Consider the following 27,495-nt stretch of genomic DNA (forward strand, 5'->3'; position numbering starts at 1 on the left):
GCGGTTTGTTACTAGGTTCGCGTCCATGGCTAAGCCCCTCCATGCATTTACAGAAAAGGGATGAGATTCCACTGGGGGGATGCAGAACAGACCTCGTTTGATGCTATCTGTAAGGCCCTGATCGATGCTCCTCCCTTGCGGTATCCCGACTTCTCCGTGCCATTCATTTTGGACATGGACGCCAGTAAGACGGGCATAGGATGGGTGTTATCGCAGGTGGTTGACGGTATGGAGCATATTTTGATTTAAAGCTTTCGTGACTGCAGGGATTCTTATTCTTGGTTCTTTCGGTAAGGTCACGTAGAAGGGAAACAATAAAATAATACAAATATAATACAATAAAATTCTCACGACGTTTCGACTGCAACACAAGCAATCATCATCAGGTGTGAAAACCACAACAAGAAAATTTGAAAAAAGTGGCGTTTTTTTAACGTTAGCATCACGGATAGCGATTTGACAGTTTGTTCAGATGGACAAGTCCATCTATGTTCGGAAAAGAGGAGGGGGGAGACGAAAAATAATGGATGCGGTCTGAAAGCCACCTTAAGCGTGATCAATCAATTAAGACCCGAAATGGTTTATCAAATCCTTCCAATGATTGCTAAGCCAGAATCCATCTTCTTGGTTTAAATTGTCTCTGTGTTTGTATATGTGGAAAGCCTCATGAACGAATCTCTCATGGTAGCCAGATGACTTGCAAAGAACCTCTGTCTTGGAGAAGTTAATGTCATGTGAACCTACTGAATTATAACAGTGATCTGCCACGGCCGAGGAGTTGGTCCTACCGTGTTTCAGGTCTGCTTTGTGTTCACGAATGCGGTCTGAGACATGTCGTTTGGTTTCTCCAATGTCACTACTACCACAGAGGAAACTTTGTTTGTAGACGCCAGGGTACTGTATGTCCGGAATCACATATTTTACAGATGGAACCAGATCACGGATTTTATGTAATGTGTTGAATCGGACCTGGATCTTGTGTTTATTCAAGATTTTGGAGATCTTTTTTGTGATCCCGGCAATGTAGGGTAAAGTGATGGTTTTAAAAGGATTCTCAAGAGGGTCCTTCTTCATGGTATGAGTGATAGCTTTGCGGATTGTGTAGTCGGAATAACCATTAGCCTTAAGAGCTTGGTGTACGTGCTTGAGTTCACTGGCTATGTGTTCCTGGTCGGATATGCATTGGGCTCTATGGTGCAGAGTTTTGATGAGGGAATTCTTCTGGGATGGATGGTGGTGGGAATCCGGTTTCAGGTAAGCATCCGTATGGGTAGCTTTCCTGTAGACAGAGTGGCTCGTTGAACCATCAGGTCTCTTTTTTATTAGGACATCCAAAAAAGGTAGCGTGCCATCTTTTTCGACTTCCATGGTAAATCTGATCGCTGCGTGTATGGAATTGATGTGGTCGAAGAATTGATCTAGAGCAGGCCGGCCATGTGGCAAGATGACAAAAGTGTCATCCACGTACCTCTTCCATAAGGTTGGGCGCAGAGTGGCAGTCTGGATACCGTCAGTCTCAAATTTCTCCATGAAAATGTTGGCTACAACCGGAGATAGGGGGGAGCCCATTTGGGTGCCCTCAGTTTGTTTGTAGAAAGTTTCATTCCAAGTGAAGTATGTATTGGTTAAACAGTGTCTCACCAGGGGGGGTACCTCAGTGTTTAGTTCTTGATTAACCAAGTCTTCAATGATTGCGATGGTGTCCGGTACAGGAACCTTGGTGAATAAGGAAACTACATCAAAACTGACAAGCAGGTCGTCTGGGGACAGGGAAATACCCTTGATTGTCGATACCAGGTGAGTAGAATTTTGTACCACAGAGGTGGTTTTTCCAGTGAAAGGTCGCAGGATTTCAGACAGAAAACGAGCCAGTTTGTAGGTGCGGGAGTTGATAGTAGAGACGATGGGACGAAGGGGTGTATCTACTTTATGTATTTTTGGTAAGCCGTATAATCTTGGAGGCCTGGCAGCAGAAGGTTTCAACGACAACTGTTTGGTTTGATCAATTAATGCGGTTGAATCAGAAATGCTTTTGTTTGTTTTCATGACGAGGCTGTTGGTGGGATCTCTTTTTATTTTTGTATAGCTGCCATCGTTGAGTAATTCTTGAATTTTGTTGTTATATTCTTTTTTATCCGCGGTACAAAATTCTACTCACCTGGTTTCGACAATCAAGGGTATTTCCCTGTCCCCAGACGACCTGCTTGTCAGTTTTGACGTAGTTTCCTTATTCACCAAAGTTCCTGTACCTGACACCATCGCAATCATTGAAGACTTGGTTCATCAAGGACTAAACACTGAGGTACCCTTTCTGGTAAGACACTGCTTAACCAATACATACTTCACTTGGAATGGAACTTTCTACAAACAAACTGAGGGCACCCCAATGGGCTCCCCCTATCTCCGGTTGTAGCCAACATTTTCATCGAGAAATTTGAGACTGACGCCATCCAGACTGCAACTCTGTGCCCAACCTTATGGAAGAGGTACGTGGATGACACTTTTGTGATTTGGCCACATGGCCGGCCTGCTCTAGACCAATTCTTCGACCACATCAATTCCATATACGCAGCGATCAGATTTACCATGGAAGTCGAAAAAGATGGCAAGCTGCCTTTTTTGGATGTCCTAATTAAAAAGAGACCTGATGGTTCAATGAGCCACTCTGTCTACAGGAAAGCTACCCATGCGGATGCTTACCTGAAACCGGATTCCCACCACCATCCATCCCAGAAGAATTCCCTCATCAAAACTCTGCACCATAGAGCCCAATGCATATCCGACCAGGAACACATAGCCAGTGAACTCAAGCACATACACCAAGCTCTTAAGGCTAATGGTTATTCCGACTACACAATCCGCAAAGCTATCACTCCAACTATGAAGAAGGACCCTCTTGAGGAGCCTTTCAAAACCATCACTTTACCCTACATTGCGGAGATCACAAAAAGATCTCCAAAATCTTGAATAAACACAAGATCCAGGTCCGATTCAACACATTACATAAAATCCGTGATCTGGTTCCGTCTGTAAAATATGTGATTCCGGACATATAGTACCCTGGCGTCTATAAACTAAGTTGCCTCTGTGGTAGTCGTTACATTGGAGAAACCAAACGACATGTCTTGGACCGCATTTGTGAACACAAAGCAGACCTGAAACACGGTAGGATCAACACCTCGGCCGTGGCAGATCACTGTTATATTTCGATTTAAAGCTTTCGTGACTGCAATGATTCATCTTCTTTGGTTCTTTCGGTAAAGTCACATAGAATGATAATAAAATAATAAATTGATAAAATAAAATAACACAATAATATTCTCACGACGTTTCGGCCACAACTCAAGCGGCCTTCATCAGGTGAAGGGGGCGAGACTGTCTGGTAGGACAGCGCTGGAGTGAAAGAGCCACGTTCAGATACGGCCTTTTAAGCTGTGTGAGAGGAACAAAGCGCCTTGACAAAGGAATTAGCATATAATTTAGCATTGAAATGGCTGAATGATTAGCTTGTGACTGGTCACAGAAATAGCTATGTTAAAAGTTAAAGCATACACACCTGCAGAGGCACCCATTGTTAAAGGAATTAGCATAGAATTTAGCATTGAAATAGCTAAGTTAAGGCATACACATCTTGACAATGGAATTAGCATAGAATTTAGCATTGAGATAGCTGAGTGATTAGCTTGTACCTGCTGCAGAAATAGAGCTTGTACCTGCTGCAGAAATAGCTACGTTAAAGTCAGAGCATACACAATCACCGAGGCCCTTAGTACAAATTAAACAGGAGAATTTAGCATTGAAATAACTAGGCGAATCCAGCATTGAAACAACTGAGTGATTAGCTAGTGACTGGTCACAGAAATGACTACACATCTGAGCTATTCACAGTACTATATAGTGAACCAATACAAACTAAAATATAAATTACCTTCATGTTATCAATAAACTCTATATTCTCCAATCAGCTAAGCTACCAACAATAAGTCGTTATATATCACAATGCTATATGGCGAAAAAATGGGTGGATTCTTACCCTCAAATTTCAGCACCACGGATAGCTACGGGCCCCGTTCAGACGGACGAGTTCGTCCATGGTCGGAACAGAGGAGGGGGAGAGAGACAGCTGCGAGGCCCTAGTATGCTCCATGTTGTAAAACTATACCATTAACCGTGGTGTGAGAGGTATTAAGAGGCAATGCTGGCGAAAGAGCTGTGGTCTGAAGGTCATCGTAAAAATACAATTAATTAAGAACAGAAATGATTTAAAACATCTTTCCAGTGGTTACTAAGCCTGAATCCATCTTCTCGGTTGAAATTGTCTCTGTGCTTGTATATGTGAATGGCCTCATGAACGAATCTCTCATGGTAGCCGGTTGGTTTGCAAAGAACCTCCGTCTTGGAGAAGTCAATGTCATGTGAGCCCACTGAATTATAACAGTGATCTGCCACGGCAGAGGAGTTCGTCCTACCGTGTTTCAAGTCTGCTTTGTGTTCGCGGATGCGGTCCGAGATATGTCTTTTGGTTTCTCCAATGTAGCTACTACCACAGAGGCACTTTAGTTTGTAAACGCCCGGGTACTGTATGTCTGGAACAGCATCTTTTACAGATGGAACTAAATCACGGATTCTATGTACTGTGTTGAATCGGACCTGGATCTTGTGTTTGTTCAGGATTTTGGAGATCTTTTTAGTGACCCCTGCAATGTAGGGTAAGGTGATGGTTTTGAGTGGCTCCACAAGAGGATCCTTCTTCATGACTGGAGTGATGGCTTTGCGAATTGTGTAGTCGGAGTAGCCATTAGCCCTGAGAGCCTGGTGTACGTGCTTGAGTTCACTGGTAATGTGTTCCTGGTCGGAAATGCATTGGGCTCTATGGTATAGAGTCTTGATGAGGGATTTCTTCTGGGATGGATGGTGGTGGGAATCCGGTTTCAAGTAAGCATCTGTATGGCTAGCTTTCCTGTATACAGAGTGGCTCATTGAACCATCATGTCTTCTTTTAATTAAGACATCCAAAAAGGGTAGTTTGCCATCTTTTTCGACCTCCATGGTAAATCTGATGGCTGGGTGTATGGAATTGATGTGGTCGCGGAATTGGTCTAGAGCAGGCTGGCCATGTGGCCAGATGACAAAGGTGTCATCAACGTACCTCTTCCATAAGGTCGGGCGTAGAGTGGCAGTCTGGATGGCGTCAGTTTCAAATTTTTCCATGAATACGTTGGCTGCAACCGGAGATAGGGGGGAGCCCATTGGGGTGCCCTCAGTTTGTTTGTAGAAAGTTCCATTCCAGGTGAAGTAAGTGTTGGTTAAGCAATGTCTCACCAGGGGGGGTACATCAGTATGCAGTCCTTGATGAACCAGGTCTTCAATGATAGCGATGGTGTCAGGTACCGGGACTTTGGTGAACAAGGACACCACATCAAAACTGACAAGCAGGTCGTTTGGGGACAGGGAAATGCCTTTGATTGTCGATACCAGGTGAGTAGAATTTAGTACCGCAGAGGTGGTTTTTCTAGTGAAAGGTCGCAGTATATCAGCAAGAAAACGTGCCAGTTTGTAGGTGGGGGAGCTGATAATAGAGACGATGGGACGAAGGGGTGTATCTTCTTTGTGTATCTTTGGAAGGCCATATAATCTTGGTGGTCTGGCAGCAGAGGGCTTCAACGAGAACTGTTTGATCTCATCAATTAATGCTGTTGAATCAGAGATTATTTTGTTCGTTTTGGTGACCAGGCTGTTGGTGGGATCTCATTTTATTTTTGTGTAGCTGCCATCGTTGAGTAGTTCTTGAATTTTGTTGTTATATTCTGTTTTGTCCATGATGACAGTGGCATTGCCTTTGTCGGCTGAGAGGACGACAATATCATCCCTATTTTTTAATTGAGATAATTCAAAACGTTCGTCTTTGCTGATGTTGCTGGGTGGCAACTTAGCGTTTTTGATGAGATCAAACAGTTCTCGTTGAAGCCCTCTGCTGCCAGACCACCAAGATTATATGGCCTTCCAAAGATACACAAAGAAGATACACCCCTTCGTCCCATCGTCTCTACTATCAGCTCCCCCGCCTACAAACTGGCACGTTTTCTTGCTGATATACTGCGACCTTTCACTGGAAAAACCACCTCTGCGGTACTAAATTCTACTCACCTGGTATCGACAATCAAAGGCATTTCCCTGTCCCCAAACGACCTGCTTGTCAGTTTTGATGTGGTGTCCTTGTTCACCAAAGTCCCGGTACCTGACACCATCGCTATCATTGAAGACCTGGTTCATCAAGGACTGCATACTGATGTACCCCCCCTGGTGAGACATTGCTTAACCAACACTTACTTCACCTGGAATGGAACTTTCTACAAACAAACTGAGGGCACCCCAATGGGCTCCCCCCTATCTCCGGTTGTAGCCAACGTATTCATGGAAAAATTTGAAACTGACGCCATCCAGACTGCCACTCTACGCCCGACCTTATGGAAGAGGTACGTTGATGACACCTTTGTCATCTGGCCACATGGCCAGCCTGCTCTAGACCAATTCCGCGACCACATCAATTCCATACACCCAACCATCAGATTTACCATGGAGGTTGAAAAAGATGGCAAACTACCCTTTTTGGATGTCTTAATTAAAAGAAGACATGATGGTTCAATGAGCCACTCTGTCTACAGGAAAGCTACCCATACAGATGCTTACTTGAAACCGGATTCCCACCACCATCCATCCCAGAAGAACTCCCTCATCAAGACTCTATACCATAGAGCCCAATGCATTTCCGACCAGGAACACATTACCAGTGAACTCAAGCACGTACACCAGGCTCTCAGGGCTAATGGCTACTCCGACTACACAATCCGCAAAGCCATCACTCCAGTCATGAAGAAGGATCCTCTTGTGGAGCCACTCAAAACCATCACCTTACCCTACATTGCAGGGGTCACTAAAAAGATCTCCAAAATCCTGAACAAACACAAGATCCAGGTCCGATTCAACACAGTACATAAAATCCGTGATTTAGTTCCATCTGTAAAAGATGCTGTTCTAGACATACAGTACCCGGGCGTTTACAAACTAAAGTGCCTCTGTGGTAGTAGCTACATTGGAGAAACCAAAAGACATATCTCGGACCGCATCCGCGAACACAAAGCAGACTTGAAACACGGTAGGACGAACTCCTCTGGCGTGGCAGATCACTGTTATAATTCAGTGGGCTCACATGACATTGACTTCTCCAAGACGGAGGTTCTTTGCAAACCAACCGGCTACCATGAGAGATTCGTTCATGAGGCCATTCACATATACAAGCACAGAGACAATTTCAACCGAGAAGATGGATTCAGGCTTAGTAACCACTGGAAAGATGTTTTAAATCATTTCTGTTCTTAATTAATTGTATTTTTACGATGACCTTCAGACCACAGCTCTTTCGCCAGCATTGCCTCTTAATACCTCTCACACCACGGTTAATGGTATAGTTTTACAACATGGAGCATACTAGGGCCTCGCAGCTGTCTCTCTCCCCCTCCTCTGTTCCGACCATGGACGAACTCGTCCGTCTGAACGGGGCCCGTAGCTATCCGTGGTGCTGAAATTTGAGGGTAAGAATCCACCCATTTTTTCGCCATATAGCATTGTGATATATAACGACTTATTGTTGGTAGCTTAACTGATTGGAGAATATAGAGTTTATTGATAACATGAAGGTAATTTATATTTTAGTTTTTATTGGTTCACTATATAGTACTGTGAATAGCTCAGATGTGTAGTCATTTCTGTGACCAGTCACTAGCTAATCACTCAGTTGTTTCAATGCTGGATTCGCCTAGTTATTTCAATGCTAAATTCTCCTGTTTGATTTGTACTAAGGGCCTCGGTGATTGTTTATGCTCTGACTTTAACGTAGCTATTTCTGCAGCAGGTACAAGCTCTATTTCTGCAGCAGGTACAAGCTAATCACTCAGCTATCTCAATGCTAAATTCTATGCTAATTCCATTGTCAAGATGTGTATGCCTTAAGTTAGCTATTTCAATGCTAAATTCTATGCTAATTCCTTTAACAATGGGTGCCTCTGCGGGTGTGTATGCTTTAACTTTTAACATAGCTATTTCTGTGACCAGTCACAAGCTAATCATTCTGCCATTTCAATGCTAAATTATATGCTAATTCCTTTGTCAAGGCGCTTTGTTCCTCTCACACAGCTTAAAAGGCCGTATCTGAACGTGGCTCTTTCACTCCAGCGCTGTCCTACCAGACAGTCTCGCCCCCTTCACCTGATGAAGGCCGCTTGTGTTGTGGCCGAAACGTCGTGAGAATATTATTGTGTTATTTTATTTTATCAATTTATTATTTTATTATCATTCTACGTGACTTTACCGAAAGAACCAAAGAAGATGAATCACTGTTATAATTCAGTAGGTTCACATGACATTGACTTCTCAAAGACAGAGGTTCTTTGCAAGCCATCTGGCTTCCATGAGAGATTCGTTGATGAGGCTTTCCACATATACAAACACAGAGACAATTTAAACCAAGAAGATGGATTCTGGCTTAGCAATCATTGGAAGGATTTGATACACCATTTTGGGTCTTAATTGATTGATCACGCTTAAGGTGGCTTTCAGACCGCATCCATTATTTTTCGTCTCCCCCCTCCTCTTTTCCGAACATAGATGGACTCGTCCATCTGAACAAACTGTCAAATCGCTATCCGTGGTGCTAACGTAAAAAAAAACCGACAATTTTTTCAAATTTTCTTGTTGTGGTTTTCACACCTGATGATGATTGCTTGTGTTGCAGTCGAAACGTCGTGATAATTTTATTGTTTTAGATTTTTATTATTTTGGTGTGGAGCATGTCGTGGCTTATGGCAGCCAGGTACTATCCCCCGTGGAGCAGCGCTATTGTGTAACCCGTCGCGAACTGCTCACCATTGTCTTCTTCGTCCAGCATTACCGGCCGTACCTATATAGTAGACACTTTACTGTATGTTTGGACCACGCAGCGCTCCAGTATGCCTTGAAGGTCGATCAGCCATCGGGCCAATTGTCGCACTGGCTGGAAGTCCTCCATGATCATTCATTTACGGTTGTCTACCGGAAGAGTATACGGCATGGTAATGCTGACGGCTTGTCGCGGTTGCCTCTCGTCGGGAAATGCGCTTGATTCTTGGGTTCGGGGCATTGCAAGCCTCCTGACCAGGGATCGCCTCTGTCCCTCACTGCCACAGCGGGTCCTGTCGTTGACGGGCAGGTGGCATCCCACGTGCCCGTCGCACAAGACGCACTGTTGGGCCTAAGTTCGGACGAATGGGCACGTCTCCAAATGGAAGACATCTCCCTCCTCGGCTTACGCTACCACGCTAGGGAGTTTTTTGGCAATGGGGGTCGGGGGGGGGGGCCCATTTCGTTCGTCATACGGGATGGCCTCCTCATGATGTGGGATAGTGGGTCGCGAGCATTTAAACTGGTAGTGCCCACGTCCTTGCGAGGTAAAATTGTTTGGGCCACCCACGAGCGCCTTCTTCATTTGGGCATCCCCAAAACGCTCGCTACTCTCCAACTGGAGTTTTTTTTCCGGGCATGGCGAGGGATGTGGCTGACCTCCTCCAAGGCTGCACTGAATGTGCTCACCGTAAGCTGCCCGCGAGACCGCCTTGCCTGTCTTTACAATCCATTTGCGTCTCCCGGGTGAATGAAATTGTCGTGTTGGATATTTGGGACCATTTCCAGCTACTCCGCTTAGTAATAAGTACCTGTTGGTTGGGGTTAAATATTTCACCCAATGGGCCATGGCCTGGCCTCTCCCAAACCAATCGGCAGCAGCCATCAAGGAGGACTTTTTCCACGACTACGTCTTGGATAAGGGCGCTCCCAAACGGCTGCTGACCGATCAAGGGAAACACATTTCGTCCACCTTTTTGCGGAATGTGTGCAGCCTGCTTGGCACACATAAGATTCGCACTTTGCTGTATCATACTCAGACGGATGGTATGGTTGAGCGCCTCCACCGGACGCTCACCTCTATGTTAAGCCACCAGGTATGCGAATCATAGATTGATTGGGACTTCCACATCCCCGGCACAGCTAACGCCTCAGCCCAAGTGCTGGCCAAAGAAATTGTTAAAATCCCCCTGGTGCACAGATGCTCGTCCCCTTGCGTCTGCGGAAACAATTCGACCGGGAAACGACTGCTGGAGGGATGCTGTTAGTCCCCTCCAACAAGGCGGTTTGAGGTCCAACTTTAGTGTATGTGCAGATTTTAGTGGCAAACAACCAGCAACCATTTATCCAGGTTTTGAACGTCGGTTCAGAGACGTCCGTCATACAAGCAGGTACTGTTTTGGGTCACGTGTTGCGAGGGGGGAAATGGCGGGACTGTGGGGCAGGGTGAAAAATGTGACGAGTCATGAATTGATGCGTTCTGGTCTGAGAGCCCAGATTTATCCCAGGCACAGAGGCTCGAGTTGCGTGCACATATAAAGGAATTTTCAGACGTTTTTAAAAAACTAAATAAGATATTGGCTGCACACCGCTGTTATGTCATCACATTGATACGGGGAATGCCGCCCCTATTCGCCAAAAACCCATACAGATTAAGTCCAAAGGAGAAAGACCACGTGCGTCATGCGGTCGACGAGATGTTGGCCGCTGACATCATTTCCCCATCAATCAGTCTGTGGGGGGCCCGCATTGTGCTTATTAAAAAGCAGGATGCGAGTCTGAGGTTTTGTGTCGATTTCCGCAAACTCAACAAAGTCTCCTTGGCTGACGCGTACCCGATCCCACAGATGGATGACTCTTTGGATGCTTTGTCAGGGACGCGTTTCTTCTCCTCCCTTGATTTGTTGTCGAGGTTCTGGCAGTTGCCCTTAACTTCTGTTGGCTCGGGATGGCAGGAGATGTCCATAATATTTGAAAAGAATGCATGGATTGCGCTCGTCGGAAACCTCCGCCAAAAATGGCTTGTCCCCTTCTAAAATCGATCAGCGTGTCCCGTGTGAACGAACTCATCGCGCTCGACGTGCTCGGCCCATTTCCTACCACCCTGCGGGGTAATAAATATTTGTTGGTAGGTGTCGAGTGTCTATCTCGGTGGCCAATGGCCTGGCCGGTGCCGGACCAGTTGGCTGCGACGATTACTGATGGTTACGTTTGGGATAAGGGGGAACACTTTTTTATGGACCAAGGCAAAACATTTTCTTCTAAATTACTGAAGGAGGTATGCGATCTGTTGGGTGCTAAAAAGGTTCACACCTCGCCCTATCACGCACAGACTGACGGCATGGTGGAACGTCTGCACAGGACCCTGACATCCATGCTATGTCAGCAGGTCAATGAGGACTAGTCTGAACTGTGACCCGCACGTTCCAGATGTTCTCACGGCGTACAGATTGGCCCCTCACGCCTCCACCAGCTTCTTGCCATTTCTTCTTATGTACGGGAGGGAGCAGGATCCACCAATTGAGGTTCAATTGAACCTGGAGCAGAGTAATAATAAAATGCCTAGCCCCACACGCCTTACCCTCAAGTGGTTATCAGAAGCAAGGGAAGCTTCTCGAGGGAATTCGGCCTTGCAGCAAACTGCAAACCAACGTCTAGTTGGGCTCCAGGAATCTGGAACTAAATGGTCACCAGGTGATATGGCTTCGCTTCACTGCCCTGAAGTTCCAGTAGGTGCGTCCCCCAAATTGTATAAGCGTTGGTGAGGCTAGGTGGAAATTATAGAGATAACATGTCCACAAAGTGTATGCATCCAGTTCGGTCGCAGGCACTGGTTTGTGCATCCGTCGCGACTGAAACCATTTTTTCCGCCGGACGGGATCCCTTCATCTCCACTACCCAGGGGCTGTGTGTTGGGTGCGCCCGATGAGCTGGGGTGTGTGTTTATGGAGGCTGTCCCTCAGGGGATTTCTGGTTCTCCGTCAACAGGATCCCAGCATCTAGAGCCCTTGGAGCAGCTGGTTGCACTGACCGGATGTTGATTGAGGAGAGAGGAGCGGGCGTCATCCACTCCTCTTGCTGGACTCCCTTCTTCTTCTCGGGAGGGGCTGCGCTCGTTAGGCCATCTTCTAACTGTCCCTGGGACCCCCGTGAAGCCCACCCTCACCCTGCCTGGGGGTCCGGCGATGAGGACTCGCTCAAAAACTGCCCGCTTTAAGTGACTCTCCTTCAGCCGGCAAATTGTCCTTACACCTTCTAGATTTAAAGCTTTCGTGACTGCAATGATCCATACTCTTTGGTTCTATTCGGTAAAGTCGCGTAGGTAAAAAATTAAACAACAAAAATCACGACGTTTCGGCCACAACACAAGCGGCCTTCATCAGGTGAAGGGATCAGGCTGTCTCGAGGACAGCGCTGGAGTGAAACACGGCCACGCTCAGACCGCGGACCTTTAAGCTGTGTGCGAGCAAACAAGGTGTCCTGACAAAGAAATTAGCATAAAAATTGGCATTTGATTGGCCGATTTTAGAAAAGAGGTGGTGTACGTGCCGGTGGACTTGCCGTTTGGCGCGGGGGGGGGGGGAGTTTACCTATTGATGGTGTGAAAAGGGAATTTATAAGAGCTGCGAAAGTTTGGGGTACCACTACTTGAAAAAATATACTGTACCATTGAAATTAGTTTAATGTTTAGTTCCATTTAGAACATCTTTCCAATGGTTGCTTAATTTGAAACCATCTTCTCGGTTGCAATTGTGTCTGTGTTTGTAGATCTGAATTGCCTCGTGAACAAATCTCTGATAAAAACCCGTGGGTTTGCAAAAAACCTTGCTATCGGAGAAAATTATATCGTGATCACCCACAGCGTTGTAATAGTGATCAGCCACGGCAGAAGAATTCGTTTTGCCGTGTTTCAAATCTGATTTGTGCTCGCGAATTCGGTCAGAGACATGTCGCTTTGTCTCCCCGATATAGCAATCACCGCAGGTACAACTCAATTTGTAAACCCCGGGGTACTGTAAGTCAGGAATGACATCCTTCACGGATGGGATCAGATCACGAATTTTGTGTACTGTATTGAACCGGACCTGGATCTTGTGTTTGTTTAGAATTTTGGAAATCTTTTTAGTAACGCCTGCTATATATGGTAGTGTGATGGTTTTGACCGGAGTATCAAGTGGTTGTTTCTGTATGGAGGGAGAAACAGCTTGGCGGATGGTACGGTCAGAGTAACCATTCCTTTTGAGGGCCAGGTGTACATGTTTTAATTCACTGGTCAGGTGGTGTTGGTCTGAAATGCAATGAGCCCTATGGTATAAAGTTTTGATGAGATAATTATTTTGGGCTGGGTGGTGGTGGGAATCAGGTTTCAAGTAGGAATTTGTTTGGGTGGGTTTCCTGTAGACAGAATGCCCCAATGAGCCATCAGGTCTCCTCTCAATAGAACCAAAGAGTATGTCCTTACACCGTCTGGTTATGGTCACACTCGCATGCCGGATGGATCATTGGCTGATCCTGGCTCTTATTGTGCTCGTGGGTGGTGACACACATACAGGGGTGAGATTGTGCTTGCTGCCTGGAGGTCGGGTCGGCCCTTGTACATAGCTAACATTTTATTTTAGGTATCTGTGTGTCTATGGGTCTCTGTGTGAGTCTTTGGGTCTCTGTGTGAGTCTATGGATCTCTGGGTGAGTCTATGGGTCTCTGTGTGAGTCTATGGGTCTCTGTGTGAATCTATGGATATCTATGTGAGTCTATGGGTCTCTGTGTGGGTCTATGGATCTCTGTGTGAGTCTATGGATCTCTGTGTGAGTCTTTGGCGCTCTGTGTGATTCTATGGGTCTCTGTGTGAGTCGATGGATCTCTGTGTGAGTCGGTTGATCTCTTGAGTGAGTTTATGGGTCTCTATGAGTCGATGTACATATGTATGTGTTTATGGATCTTTGCGTGAGTCTATAGGTCTCTGTGTGAGTCTATGGGTCTCTGTGTGAGTCGATGGATCTCTGTGTGAGTCGGTTGATCTCTTGAGTGAGTTTATGGGTCTCTATGAGTCGATGTACATATGTATGTGTTTATGGATCTTTGCGTGAGTCTATAGGTCTCTGTGTGAATCTGGGTCTCTGTGTGAGTCGATGGATATCTGTGTCTATGGGTCTCTGTGTGAGTATATGGGCCTCTGTGTGAGTCGATGGATCTCTGTGTGAGTCGATTGATCAGAGTGAGTCTATGGGTCTCTGTGTGTCAATGGGTCTCTGTGTGAGTCTATGGGTCTCTGTGTGGGCAATCGGTGACTGAAGTGAGACCATCAACGAACAACCCCGGTGCAATTACAGTAAAAGTTAGGGCTGAAACCCAGAGGGAATGCAGGATTTCAGCAGCTCAGCATCTTTGACCTCCGAGCCGCAGGTTTACTGCAATATATGAAAAAAAATGGAATAGGTGTTATCCTTTCTTGCAATAAAATATGTGTTAAGATGTTCAAACACCAAATGAAAATATTTTGCAAGGAATCATGTCTGCATTAACCACACGTACTTGTGATGAACATGCAAACAAAAACATGCTCTGATAATATATAGGCATTGTCTTTGAAACTGATTGGTCTACACGAGAGACAACCTTCTGTAGGGCCTAGTCTCACCAGTGTCCGACCAGAGAACGCCAACAAAAGGCAAACAGTGTAAAGACAATGCACTATCAGGGCATTTATAACTCGCAGTGAACATCTTCACACAACCCATTTTTATTTGTTCATGCTTTGATACTGGCAAAAACGTTCCCGGCAATTCAGTCCCCCCCACCCCCGCCCTTTGATGCTAATGTAGTGCCATTGTTAGGTTGTATGTATATTCACCATTAACCTTACCTGCAGTAGCGGACATGCGTCAACAGGGCGTGGTAAGACAAAATAGGTGGGATGAGTCGGGCCCTTGGGCGACCAGAGACCCCAGACCCCAAAGGGGGGGGGGGGGCTGGGGGGATGCCGTCATGTTCCAGGACCCCCTAGAAAGTTCCAGAAGGAAGGTGTGGCTAGGGGCGGAGAGTCTCTGGAGCGTGTATAAAAGCCATCCTGAAGACCTAAAGAGCCACCCTGAAGAGAAGAGTTCAGTGGGCAGAACCCGAACCCCTGGCTATGATCCGGTTCAGAACATAACCAGTATAGGGTTAGTGCAAAACCAGAGTGGGGGCACATTAGTCCAGAGAGGCTACCTCCTTAGGGTATCGGGTGTGAGGGGCCATGACTCCTTTGTATTGTGTACCCATAGTTGTAATAAACGTGTTGCCTCTAAAGAATTGTCTCTCCTCGCGTTGGACCCACTACATTTGGCATCAGAAGTGGCCATGGAGACAAGATGGAAGAATCGTACCAGGAGCCCGGAAGAGGACGAAGACGAACCAGCAGCCACGGGGTCGACAGCCTCGGCTGCAGACAGCCTTCCTCGGGGAAATCCACTGCGGGGAGGCTGCGGCAGGGGAGGGGGAAGCGGCGCATCAGGCAACGGACGTTGCCGCCGCCGGCTCTACAAATCCCGCCCAAATTTTGAAATTCCTGCCAAGCCAGGGGGAGCTTTTGCCGGAAGCCAGGTGCATCCTGGGGCGCACGCAACTTCCGGTCCCAGCAGGGACCAATCAGAGAGCACCGCGTCATTAACGGCGCGGCGGGCTCAAGAGGCCGCAATGTGTTAAAATTCAACACGGTAAACGGCACTGGTACGGTCCATCCGTCGCGTCTTAAGTCCTTTGTCGACACACATACTTCATCCACACTACACGGGGGCCGAGAGCGTGATGTGTCCGACAAGCCAGGTCATGCGTCCATGGTGCCTGACTCTCAGCCCAGCCATTTCATTGCACCCTTAGGTGACGCAGGAGTGACATTGCCACGGCCGTCCATGCCGGCAGCTCCTGAGGACGAGCACTCACCCACCCTGCCGGCAATCCCCCATGTTGATCTGGTTCCTCCCGACCCACCACTCCAACCCTCTGCCCCTCCAGATGGACCAGCAATGCGGACTCGCTCAAAAACTCAATATTTTCATGAACCTACCCACACTCTCACGGCCTCCGCACCGCACATTTACCCTCGCGTCTGACTGTAAGTTTTTGTTTGATAGTTATTCTCGCCTTTGTCTTGCCGTCGGTCGGCATCTTTGTCTTGATTGATTGTGCGGGTGCGGTTGCACATATGACACCTTGTATATATGTGTATAGTGTATATTTGTACAAGTGGGCTGGGGTATTTATGTGGGACTAGTCGTTTTGTTGCTTTTCTCGTTGTTTGATTGAGGCAAACGTTCTCTTCAATGGTTTGTTAACGTTTTTTAATTGTTATATTGATAGCCAGGATGGCTGGAAGCTACAAGGGGGGGATAATGTAGTGCCATTGTTAGGCTGTATGTATATTCACCATTAACCTTACCTGCAGTAGCGGACATGTGTAAACAGGGGGTGGTAGACAGGCTAGGTGTGATGAGTCCGGGCCCTTGGGCCACCATGGACCCCAGACCCCAAGGGGGGGGGGGGGGGCTGGGGAGATGCCGTCATGTTCCAGAACCCCCTAGAAAGTTCCAGAAGGAAGGTGTGGCTAGGGGCAGAGAGACTCTTGAGCGAGTATAAAAGCCGGACCTCTGAACGGGTCCGGCAGTCCTCGTCCACCTGAAGACCCGAATAGCCACCCTGAAGACCTGAAGAGAAGAGCCCAGTGGGCAGAACCCGGACCCCCTGGCTAGGGTCGGGTTGAGAACATAACCAGTGTAGGGTTAGCTCTATAACCAGAGTAAGGGCAGATTAGTCTGGAGGGGCTACCTCCTTAGGGTATCGGGTGTGAGGGGCTGTGGCCCCTTTGTGTTATGTACCTATAGTTTGTAATAAACGTGTTGCCTCTAAAGAATCGTCTCTCCTCGTGTTGGACCCACTACACTTACACACTGTTACCAACACATTCCGTGAAATGTGTTTAATTCTTCACAAGACCATTTTAAACAACACACATATACACGTGTGTGTATATATAGATGAAGTGGAATAAATAGGCACATGGGGGTAATTGGTGAGATTGCGTGGGAGCAGGACAGTAGGGGGTCATATTGGGACGATGAGGTAACGATTGGGCCAAGGACGGCTGTGATTGGGTGGTGTTGTTGTCAGGGCTGGAGTGTGATTGGCTGGTGTTGTTGTCAGGGCTGGAGTGGCGTCTTGAAGTCTGGCGAGGTAACACGTGCACGGGCACGCGGAGCGTCGTTGGGACGCGGGTTAATTAATTGGAGTGTAATTTGAAGTGGGGATAAATTGGGGAGACGTGAGGAGAAACAGGGGTTGGAGTCGGGGGCTGGACGAGGCAAGACGTGGAGCAGCTGAAGAGAGAAGCAGCCAGCAGTGGAGAGAGCACAGTGGTAGCGGAGAGCAGAGATGAAGCAGTTAGCAGTGGAGAGAGCACAGATAGCGGAGAGCAGAGAGCAGAGACGAAGCAGTTAGCAGTGGAGAGAGCACAGTGGTAGCGGAGAGCGGAGAACAGAGACGAAGCAGTTAGCAGTGGAGAGAGCACAGATAGCGGAGAGCGGGGAGCAGAGACGAAGCAGTTAGCAGTGGAGAGAGCACGGTGATAGCGGAGAGCAGACACGAAGCAGCCAGCAGTGGGGGAAGCACAGAGACATCGGAGCTGACGGAGAAGCGGAGTTTGGAGAGACAAAGGCGGCGAGCGAGTCGAGCGAAGCACGGCGAGCGAGCTGTGGCAACAAGGGAACTGTGGAGCATCGAGGACATGCGGGGAACCGTCAATAAAGTGGCGTTGGGAGAAAGACAATAGTTGTCCGAGTGAAATCAACCACTTCATATATATAAGACTGGAATGCCCCCGGAAAAAAAGACCCATCACGAAAGGACGAGACGCGATCTTAAGCAAATGTGGGGTCGTCCATAAATGACGTCACGCACCTATGGGAAGGGAGGGGGGTCAGACATTTGTGACGATGTGTGATGAGGGGGGGTTTGAGAAATGTGACGTCACATCAAAATGGGAAACTTTAACTAAATATAAACAATAGAATTGTTCTCACAACACTAATTTTGATACATTTTCATTATTGACTATTTGATTATTTAAATGTCTGTCACCTTTTATTGATTCCATGAAGGAGCATTTTGCTTCTCCATGGGAGAATGGAGAAGCATAAAAAAAAAATTTGAATGATTGTTATTAAACATTTTGATTTTAATGATTCTACCAGGGCTTTTCATTCTGTGGAATGAATATGTGATTGTTATAATTGTACTCTCCATTTTGCTTCTACAACAAAATTTCAAGTATTTTTGTTATAGTTATAATTACTTTTAATCTTTTATAATTATAAGATAATTTTAATATAATATTCTGAACAGCTGCAGTTTTAGTTAGACGTTGAATATTTTCAAGTGAATTTTATGCTAAATTTCAGCCTTCCAACGCCTTTTTAATAAATGTTTTCTCCTACAACATCAGAATTCAGCGCCACATTAAATACCCACTACAATGAAAATAGTTTAATGTGATTTTTAGCATGTTTTATTTATATTTTGGGGGGGGGGGGCAGAGCTTTGTGACGTCATATTTGAGGGGGGTCTGACTTTTTGTGACGCCGTGTGATGAAGGGGGGAGGGGGGGGGCAAAAATCAGTCAAAATTGCGTGACGTCATTTATGGACGGCCCCTTTGCATGAGCAGTCACGTGTGGCAAGGGTGGTACTAGTGGTGACTGCTCGTAGCTCATAGCAAGAAGGGCGTGGGTTCGATTTCCAAGTCGGGTGCCTTTCTGTGTGGCGTTTGTGTATGTTCTCTCCCCGTTATGCAGTGTGTGCGAGAGGGTGCCAGTGATAGGGCGTGAGAAGTGTGATATAGTTAACAACCTGCTCACGCTCTCCCCTGCTACGTGTGATAGCACAACGAAATGGCATCAAATCGGCAGTCAAACGCCCGACCTATGGTATCCTTGACTTGATAAGCGACAATAAAAATCGCCCTTCCCAAGGCCCAAGAAATGTGCAACTATAACACATTTAAAAACTGTTGCCGTTTCCCTTCTACCAAATGAATGAGAGTGTGTGAAAGTGAGTTCAGTCGGAGCCATTCCCTGTTTACCTTGGGGTGCGACAGAGATGTCCTCTGGCTCCTGCACTATTTAACGTCTTCTTTGATAATTGGCTGTACCGGAAAAATTTGCACCTGGTACAAATACAATGGGAGGCTGATCGATGCCCGGGTGCGGTCAAAGGATAGCTCCCGATTGGTCAACCATGTTATATGCGGCATAGTTGGGTCTCGCCTCGACTATAGCAACTCCGTCGTAGTCCGGTCCTCCTCTGGCAACCTCAACAAACTTCAAAGACTTCAAAACAACCTGGCACGCGTCGTCATTGGCCGCACTCATCCCCGTCTCGACCCACTTGCCTCTCTCCGTGCCCTCCACTGGCTACCCATTGCCAAGATCGCCTGCCTCTGCCACCATGCCTTCACATCTGCCTGCCCCCCGTATCTCTCTTCATTATTGACGATTTGCAGCACAGCACACCTTTCAGTGCGACTCACGAACTCCTCTTGATACCAAGATCCAGGACGGTCACGTCTATGCGCCGTTTCTTGGTGGCTGCCCCAAAAGTCTGGAACGCCATCCCTCTGCACATTCGCAGCATAACCTCAATCGTCTCCTTCAGGAGACACTTAAAAACTCACCTCTTCAACCACGCTTTCGAGTGAGCCTGAGCTTGGCTCTGCACCTCTGAGTTGCGGCAAATTTGCGGCCATTACGTCCGCAAATTTGCGCGCGTTGTAAATTGCATTATTATATGCCGATGATCTGGTACATGCTGTACACTATGAGGAACTGCAGACTATACTGCTGAACCTGGAGCATGCTAAGAGATGGGGCATTATCATCGGTCCTGCAAGAACAAAGCACTTGCCTGGATATCGTACGTTATTAAATACTAGCTCCCAGTGCTGGATTATCCTAGGAGCAAAAGCAGCTACGGGCCTCGCATTTTCAAGGGCCCCGCGCTAAATGCTTTCAAACTATCAATTCCGGTTCAGTGATTCTGCACTTGCTCTATTACTATAGTACCATTCCGCCTTTAACTTTTATGAACGGCTGGGTGTTTAAGGTTAGCGATTTGTCGCATTATCTGGCTGTATAGCAAATTAAAACATACAATTACTTTACTATGCAAGTAAAAAATGTGTGTTTTAGTATTTACGCGTGTTTTTTTTAAATTTAGAGCCCCTTTATAACATATGCTACAGGCCCCACACTAGCTTCATCCGGCACTGCTAGCTGCAGTGACTGTAACATTTTATTGGAAGGAAGAGCGTTCCAGAGAGCTGCATAAGCGCATTAAGAAGTCGTCTTTGTTCCATGGCTAGCCAAATGCCGCTGCTGCGAGGATGGCCAGGGTAGTTAAAACTAAAAACGATAAAAAATGTTTTTATTTTTATTTTACCAGGTAAGGCCCACTGAGCAGCTATATAGCTCTTTTTTTCAGAAGCGAACTTGGCTATCACAAATGATAGCTCAACGAAGTGGCTTATCATCATGTGGAAATTTATAGCATCAAATACTCTAAACGCGTGATGTTTCTAAATGTAGAGGAAAAAACCGGAGGGACCCGGAGAAAAATCCACGCGACCACAAGAAGGGAGACACACAAACTCCAAAGAAAACAGCAGGCGTAAGAATGGGGATCGAACCGACAACCTCCTGCATACCAGGCGAGGGAGTTAACGGCTCCTAGCCACCGTTGGCGTGGTGTTGGTTTCAGGTACACTGAGATTCAGGGCCTGGCTCCAGCTCCACTCAGATGAGGTTGAGTGGGAGAGGGGCAACAGAGCTGTTGATGTGTGGGAGCCACCAGAGCAGTGATTCACCGATACGGAGAGGAAACCACACCCCGAGAGAAATGATGAAAAAGAGATAGACAACATATGTGGGCGACCAGCTGGAGACGAGATACGGATTAGTGGTCACATGTACGTGTGTGCGTGTACATTAAACTTCTTTCGCACCGTCCGTAGCCAACCGTGCTAATCGGAGGTGCGTGGGAAGGACAACAAACTATGGCTTGTGTGAGTCTATGGGTATCTGTGTGAGTCTGTGGGTCTCTGTGTGACTCCATGTATGTGTAGTGTCAACGATTCAGAGACAGAGTTTCTAGGAGGCACCTATATTAACAACTTCCACGGTCTCGTCCACACACTCTCCACAGCTTAGCCTAGCCCAGGGGTGGGCACATTTTTTGACTCGCGGGCCACAATGGGTTCTAAAATTTGACAGAGGGGCCAGGCCAGGAACAGATGGATGGAGTGCTTGTGTGAACTAATATAAATGACATGTAAAAATCATTACATGAAAGGATTTGGCCTTTAACAGGTAGCAAAGCATTTATTTGCAAGGCAATTTAACAAATTGCACGAACATGAACAATACAAAAACATGTCGTAACTCCCGGTCAAAGTGCGCCATCTAATGGGGAAATGGGGGCATTACAGGAGAAAGGTAAAATTTAATTTAATAATAGTAATATTTGGACAAGTTCGGCAGGCCGGATTTAAAAGCCCAACGGGCCATATACGGACCGGGGGGCCGTACTTTGCCCATGTCTGGCCTAGCCTGTACACAACACTGATGGCGCTGACTGAGGTAGTGGGATATCTAGCGGAGACGGTCAGCGACGATGGCGACGAGACGACAGCAATGCCGAGACGAGTCCACTCCCAGAACCGGCAGCCTCGAGCTCCTGCTCTCAGCTCCTTTTATGCTACCAGCACGGCCTGGCTCCACCCTGCTGCCAGCGCGGCCTGGCGCCTCCCTTCTCGAACCCACTTGCAGGTTCCAGGGGCCTCCCGATGGGGTCCTCCGTGATCCTTACCCTAGTTCCTCCTCTCTGCCAATACACCGTGCACACCCTCACCGGCGTGTGTACTGTCTATCCACCACAATTGCCGCTGCTGTCCACCAGCTGGCGCTATTACACTACATGTGCAATGACATGACACCTGCTGGTTAGAAAAGGGAAGCACGGGAACAGGCACCGCTGAAACAACATCCAATCCGAAAGGGAGAGGTATCTGGGCCAAAGGTAATCGGCGGGCCTGGCCGGGATACTCCGGGAACCCGCTCGAAGATTCCACGACAGGGCGTGGCCAGAGGCGGAGCCTAGCCAGGCTTGCGGTGATATAAGAGGGGGCGGAGGAGGACTCAGGGGTTCATGTGTGGAGTCTTGGGTCCGAACTCCATCGCTGCTCGCCGCCATCTCTCTCCGTCGTGGAAGATCTCTTGCATCTTCCATCACCCTCCCCGGCATGCCGCCATTCAGCGGCGTGGCCGAGTGCAGATGGTGGAACTATGCCGAGTGATCGGCCGTGTGCGTGTGTGTAACCCGTAGAGACGCTAACATCCAGTGTTGTACTCAAGTGAGAGATAAGGTTGGCCTGTGTTGTGCCCGTATATGAATAAAATAAGAAGTACCCTCTACACGAGGTGTCGCGGAAGTCGCTCATTACATGTGTATGTTGAACTTCTTTCGCACCGTACATAGCCAACCACGCTAATCGGAGGTGTAGGGAAAGAATAACAATCTATGGGTCTCTGTGCGAGTCTGTGGGTCTCTGTGCGAGTTTATGGTTTTATGTGCGAGTCTATGTAAGTATGTATGTTGAACTTCTTTCGCATTCTACACAATCATGCTTATCGGAGGTGCTATGGAAAGACAACACACTATGGGTCTCTGTGTGAATTTATGGGTCTTTGTGTGAGTCTATGGGCCTCTGTGGGAATCTACATACGTATTAACATTGAACTTCTTTGGCACCATGGTAATCGGAGGCACGGAGGAAAGAACAATCAAGTATGGGTCTCTGTGTGAGTCTATGGGTCTCTATATATGTGTGTACATTCAGCTTCTTTCGCGCAGTACGTAGCCAACCGCGATAACCGGAGGGGCGGGAGAAGGACGACAGGAGACATGATCATTCCAGGCTGCGCAATTGTGTTTATTGTAATGCTCATTTACCCACGAAATTATTTTTTATGTTAGGAGAATCCTGCCAAGTTTTCACAGTAGGGGGGTAAAGTTGCCACGTGTAATCCCAATTGTAATTCCGGGGGGGGGACCAAAATAGAACAAGGGGAGAACACACAACAAACTACACGAGGAAAGGCACCCGCATGTGTAACCTAGGCCCTTCTTCCTGTGAAGCACAAGGGTCACCACTGCGCCACCCTGCAGACCCTGCGATGCCTACGTATGGTGTAACTTGGCCTGGTGGCAAGCGCTAATTCTATCATTATAGCAGCGATTGGAAACATTAAAATTACACCAGTCCCTCAGTTCACGGTTTGTTTTAATACATTCCACGAAAGAAAAAAACACAAGCGAACCGAAATAACTGTTAATCGAGTACAGGAATGACACGATTGGCTGAGGGCATGGCTCAGCCCCACTTATGGGTGCTCAGATTGGCTGAAATGGGCGCCACCGCGTGCATAACATAAACATGGTACCGTTAGTAAACATGTTAAGGTCAGTCTAAACCATGGGGGTCCCTATGGTAGGTGTAACGTTAACCGCAAAAAAAAAGTTAACCGACAGTCACCGTTAACCGAGGGACTATTGCATATAAAATGACAGTAGCTTCCAGCAGAAACGAATACAAAGCCACGTTAATACATTAATGCTCTCTTACGTGTGCACCAGCACGTGGATTTAAACATTTACAGCTTTCGTCGCAATATATCTCTCACTTAACTTAGCTGAAAGAAAGACGTGGCAATACAGTATATTAAAAAATCAGCGTTCACTACCACTGGCAGTATTGATATGTTAGGAACGTTAGTCCGAGTTCAGTAATTGGGCCCTCAAGCGAAGGCAGCCTTAGATGAAAATAACAAGTCTAGAAAGAATCGATGTGAATCTTAGGCTAATGAACCCTTAGAAGGCCATTGGGAAACCAAAGATAAAAGATGCCTGAAGTTATTTTAAAGGGCACCACAGTGCAAGTTAAGGGAAGGCAAAGTTCAGGGTTCACAGGTAAATGGCCACGTTAAGGCTCAATAAACAAGTTAAAGACCTGAGCCAGGTAAAGGGATCGTTGGGTAAAATTAAGGGAAGCCCTTACTTATGGTGCTGTCACCTTGACGAGAAAACAACCTAGAACCTAATTCGTAGACAAGGGGACGATTGTGGAAAAATCAGGACAGGTGGCATCCCTAACTCAGGCTTAGGTGAAAAGACCTATAAACAAGTGAAGGAATTCTACGTATGTATGCTAAACGTCTTTTGTACTGTACATAGCCAACCGTGCTAATCTGAAGTGTGGCGGGGAAGGATAACAAACTAAACACAAAAAGCAGTTCTAGAGATATGAGTTTTTCAATCTAGATGATTTAAAAGTGCATAGCTCCAGTGGCTTCCAAATATCAGAAGAGCGTTCCAGACGGCCGCGGAATCGCGTCTGAAAGCGCTGCGCGTTGACGTGACCGTCTTTGTTCGATGGTTAGTCGAATAAGGAATTCATAATCGAAGTTAAGAAGGGCTGTCTGACCTAAATGTCCCTTAGTCAAAGGGGAAGCCATGAGCTGAAGTTAAACTGTGCAAACTTCCTGCACGTAACATCACATTCTTCAATGTGCTAATCACCGCAACATAACTACTTTCGTCTTACAAAGTTTTCAAGTTCCTAGCCCATTAAAAGGCATGATGGCCATATAAAGGCCTCAGCTCTAATGATTAACACAGGGCAGCCTATAAGCAGAGCCCGAGAGACCCTGCCCCAGCCCTCCCCCATCGCCTGGACACCAGCTCCACACAGAAGGGTAGGGGATCTAGGCAAGCGAGGGCACGTGCTCGGCCTAAAAGAAAACGCAATGGGGCACAGCCCTGCAAATTGCATTCTCACACTGCTTCAGGCACAAGGACCTCCACTGGAGGGCATTTGGCCTACTCTTCCATGCCAGCCAGACAAACTGAACCCCACGAAAAAAGACCTGCCGGTGGACTGTAGTGAACCCATTTACACCGCTGGGTGGACAGAGGTGGTGGGGGAGGTCGGCATCTGAGAACAATTTTTTAAACATAATTTTCATTTTACCAGGTAAGGTCCCACTGAGCTGCTATGTCGTAGCTCTTTTTTCAGACGTGACCCTGGCTATCACAACGAAGTGGCTTATCATCATCGTGTGGAAATGTATAGCAATCCAAACACTCTAAACGCGCGTTTCTAAAGGTGGAGGGAAAAAACCGGCGGGCCCGGAGAAAAATCCACGCGACCACGGGGAGAAAGAAAGATGCAAACTCCAAATATACAGCAGGCATCAGGGTCGGGATAAAACCCACAACTTCCTGTGTACACTGCGGCCTATACTTAAAAATATTTTTAGGCATTTTAAAGAGGCAAAAAAGGTGAACTTTCGAGTTAATATCCAAGCAGTTTTTATACTAATGAGAACAGAAAATTCCAGTTTTCTTATGGGATATGTGAATTATATACGTGAAAAAACACATGTGACAGCATCCATCTAATCACAGTGTTGTTGTTGAAAAATAAATCAAATAATCCGCGTGAATATTGGGGGAACATATCAACGCAGCACGTGGAATCTGGTCCTTCTATGGTGGGACAATCGTTTTATCATCCATGAAAACATGAGCACCGACTTAGTGATGTCGTGGATCATGGGAAGAATTAAATTTGTGAAAAAATGTGGAGATTACAGGGTAAGCACGGCACGTGACGATGGACTTAATCTCTATTGTTGCTTTTGTAATCCGTGGTACACCACAGCAGAGTGGAAAACACTTCGCGGGCTGCAGAGCCGCGATCTGTCGAAGTGGACGGGGGATAATTCAGAGCTGCAGGGAAATCTGTGACGGTGAAGTCGTTCGCCAGCATTATCTTTTTGGTGTTGTATCAGCGGACTGGCTTTAACTGACGTGACTCGTGAAACGGAAGAAAATAATAAAATTCCATTTCTTTTTCGAATATTTCGATATCAAAGTCCAAAAAAGAGTTTTGCTCGAAATCCAAACATTTATCGAGAATTACTTTAGTCGCGGGTAACGTGCGGCACTTCTCGTGTAATCCACTGACTATTTGAGTCACTGAAATCCAAAAAACATTTCATGGACTCATGGACATTGCGCAGCTCTTCCCTCCCATAATCCACGGCACACCACGGAGGCACGGACATTTTCTGACATCGGCGGTGTTCTACGAATTTCAGGATCTGTGATGATACGGCAACCCCTCTGCCCCCCCCCCCCCCTACAAAATCAATGCAGATTGTTGTAATTCTGTCGTATTATCATAATTGTTGTTGTATAATCGTCGTATTATCATAAATCATTGTTGTTGTATTATCATCATCATCATCGTTGTTGTATGATGATGATCATCATCATCATCATTGTTGTATTATCATCATCGTTGGTCTTCAGGCGATGGAGGTCAATGGACGGCTCGGCTGGGGTGGGGCGGTGTCACGTAGGTGCGTGTTCCGTTCGGCACTCAGCGCGCGATGAATCTCGCCAAAGTCGGGACGCTGGACGGCGTCACGCACCCAGCAGCGCAGCATCAGTGCCCGGACGCGCTCGGGACAAGCCTCCGGCTCTGGCAGAAACACCTGGGGGAGGGTGGGGGATAGGTGAGAGGATCGCACGACGCAGATGTCGATGCGAGAATAAAGGCACGGGCGTCAGTGTCGTCATCATCGAATGGACTAAGTCGATACAATACCCGTAATTCTTAGTCCAGGTCAGAATCAGAATGACAGCAGTCCCTCCTGTAAAGGTAACCGGTTTATGGTTTTTGCGGTTAACGTTTTCGCCTCACGTTAAAATGTTGACTAACGGTACAGTGTTTCCGCTATGCACGCGGTGGCACCAGATTTGGCCAATCTGGGTCTGCCCCGAGACCTCCCGTCAGTGAGCCTTCGACACTTCACGTGGCCTCAAAGTGCACCGAGCACCATGGTGACGTTACTGTCACTTCGTGGCGAATGGCGGGTATTGGTGTGTGTGGAGCAGGAATGTTGTTGTTGGCACGCTGTACTATGAACCTGGTGACCCGAGTCGATTCCCGCTCATGGCCAACACCAGTGGCGATCATCTGAACTGGTCTTGGGCCTCCTCTAGGTCGAATCAACCTCAAGTGAGTACCGAGACAAAGGCGGTCGGGTGTGGTGCTGGCCACCGACTGCCTCATGTGCCGTGCCGGCCTTCATAGGTGCTACTCCCTAAAAGGACTTGCCTCAACGGTCTGCTATGTCTATACGGGGGATGTTTGTCTTTGTGTGTGAGTTTCTGTGAGGTCTCGGGAAAGGAGAAACCCCACAGGTCAGATAACATCATGGGGTTGGCAGGGTGGCGGTTGCACCCGGCTGGGGCTGCTGTGCCTCAAATATTGGGGAAAATAGTCACCCCTTGTTCGTGGCCGGCTGATTTTCCATTTGTTGATGAAGTGCAAGGAGTAATCTGGAGCCTGAGACCAGGTAAAGGACCACTCCAAAATCAATTGTACGGTTGTGCTGCGTGGTTACGCTGT

At 47.2% G+C, this 27,495-nt stretch overlaps 1 pseudogene; it reads right to left on the reverse strand.

The window, feature by feature from the left end:
* Positions 1–22,926: 22,926 nt before the first annotated feature.
* LOC116958202 (discoidin domain-containing receptor 2-like) overlaps positions 22,927–27,495 on the reverse strand; it is an 83,955-nt pseudogene continuing 79,386 nt past the window's right edge.

This window comes from Petromyzon marinus, chromosome 74, assembly GCF_048934315.1.
Source record: "Petromyzon marinus isolate PM22_M1 ecotype Great Lakes invasive population chromosome 74, UKy_Petmar_22M1.pri1.0, whole genome shotgun sequence".
Classification (NCBI taxonomy): Eukaryota; Metazoa; Chordata; class Hyperoartia; order Petromyzontiformes; family Petromyzontidae; genus Petromyzon; species Petromyzon marinus.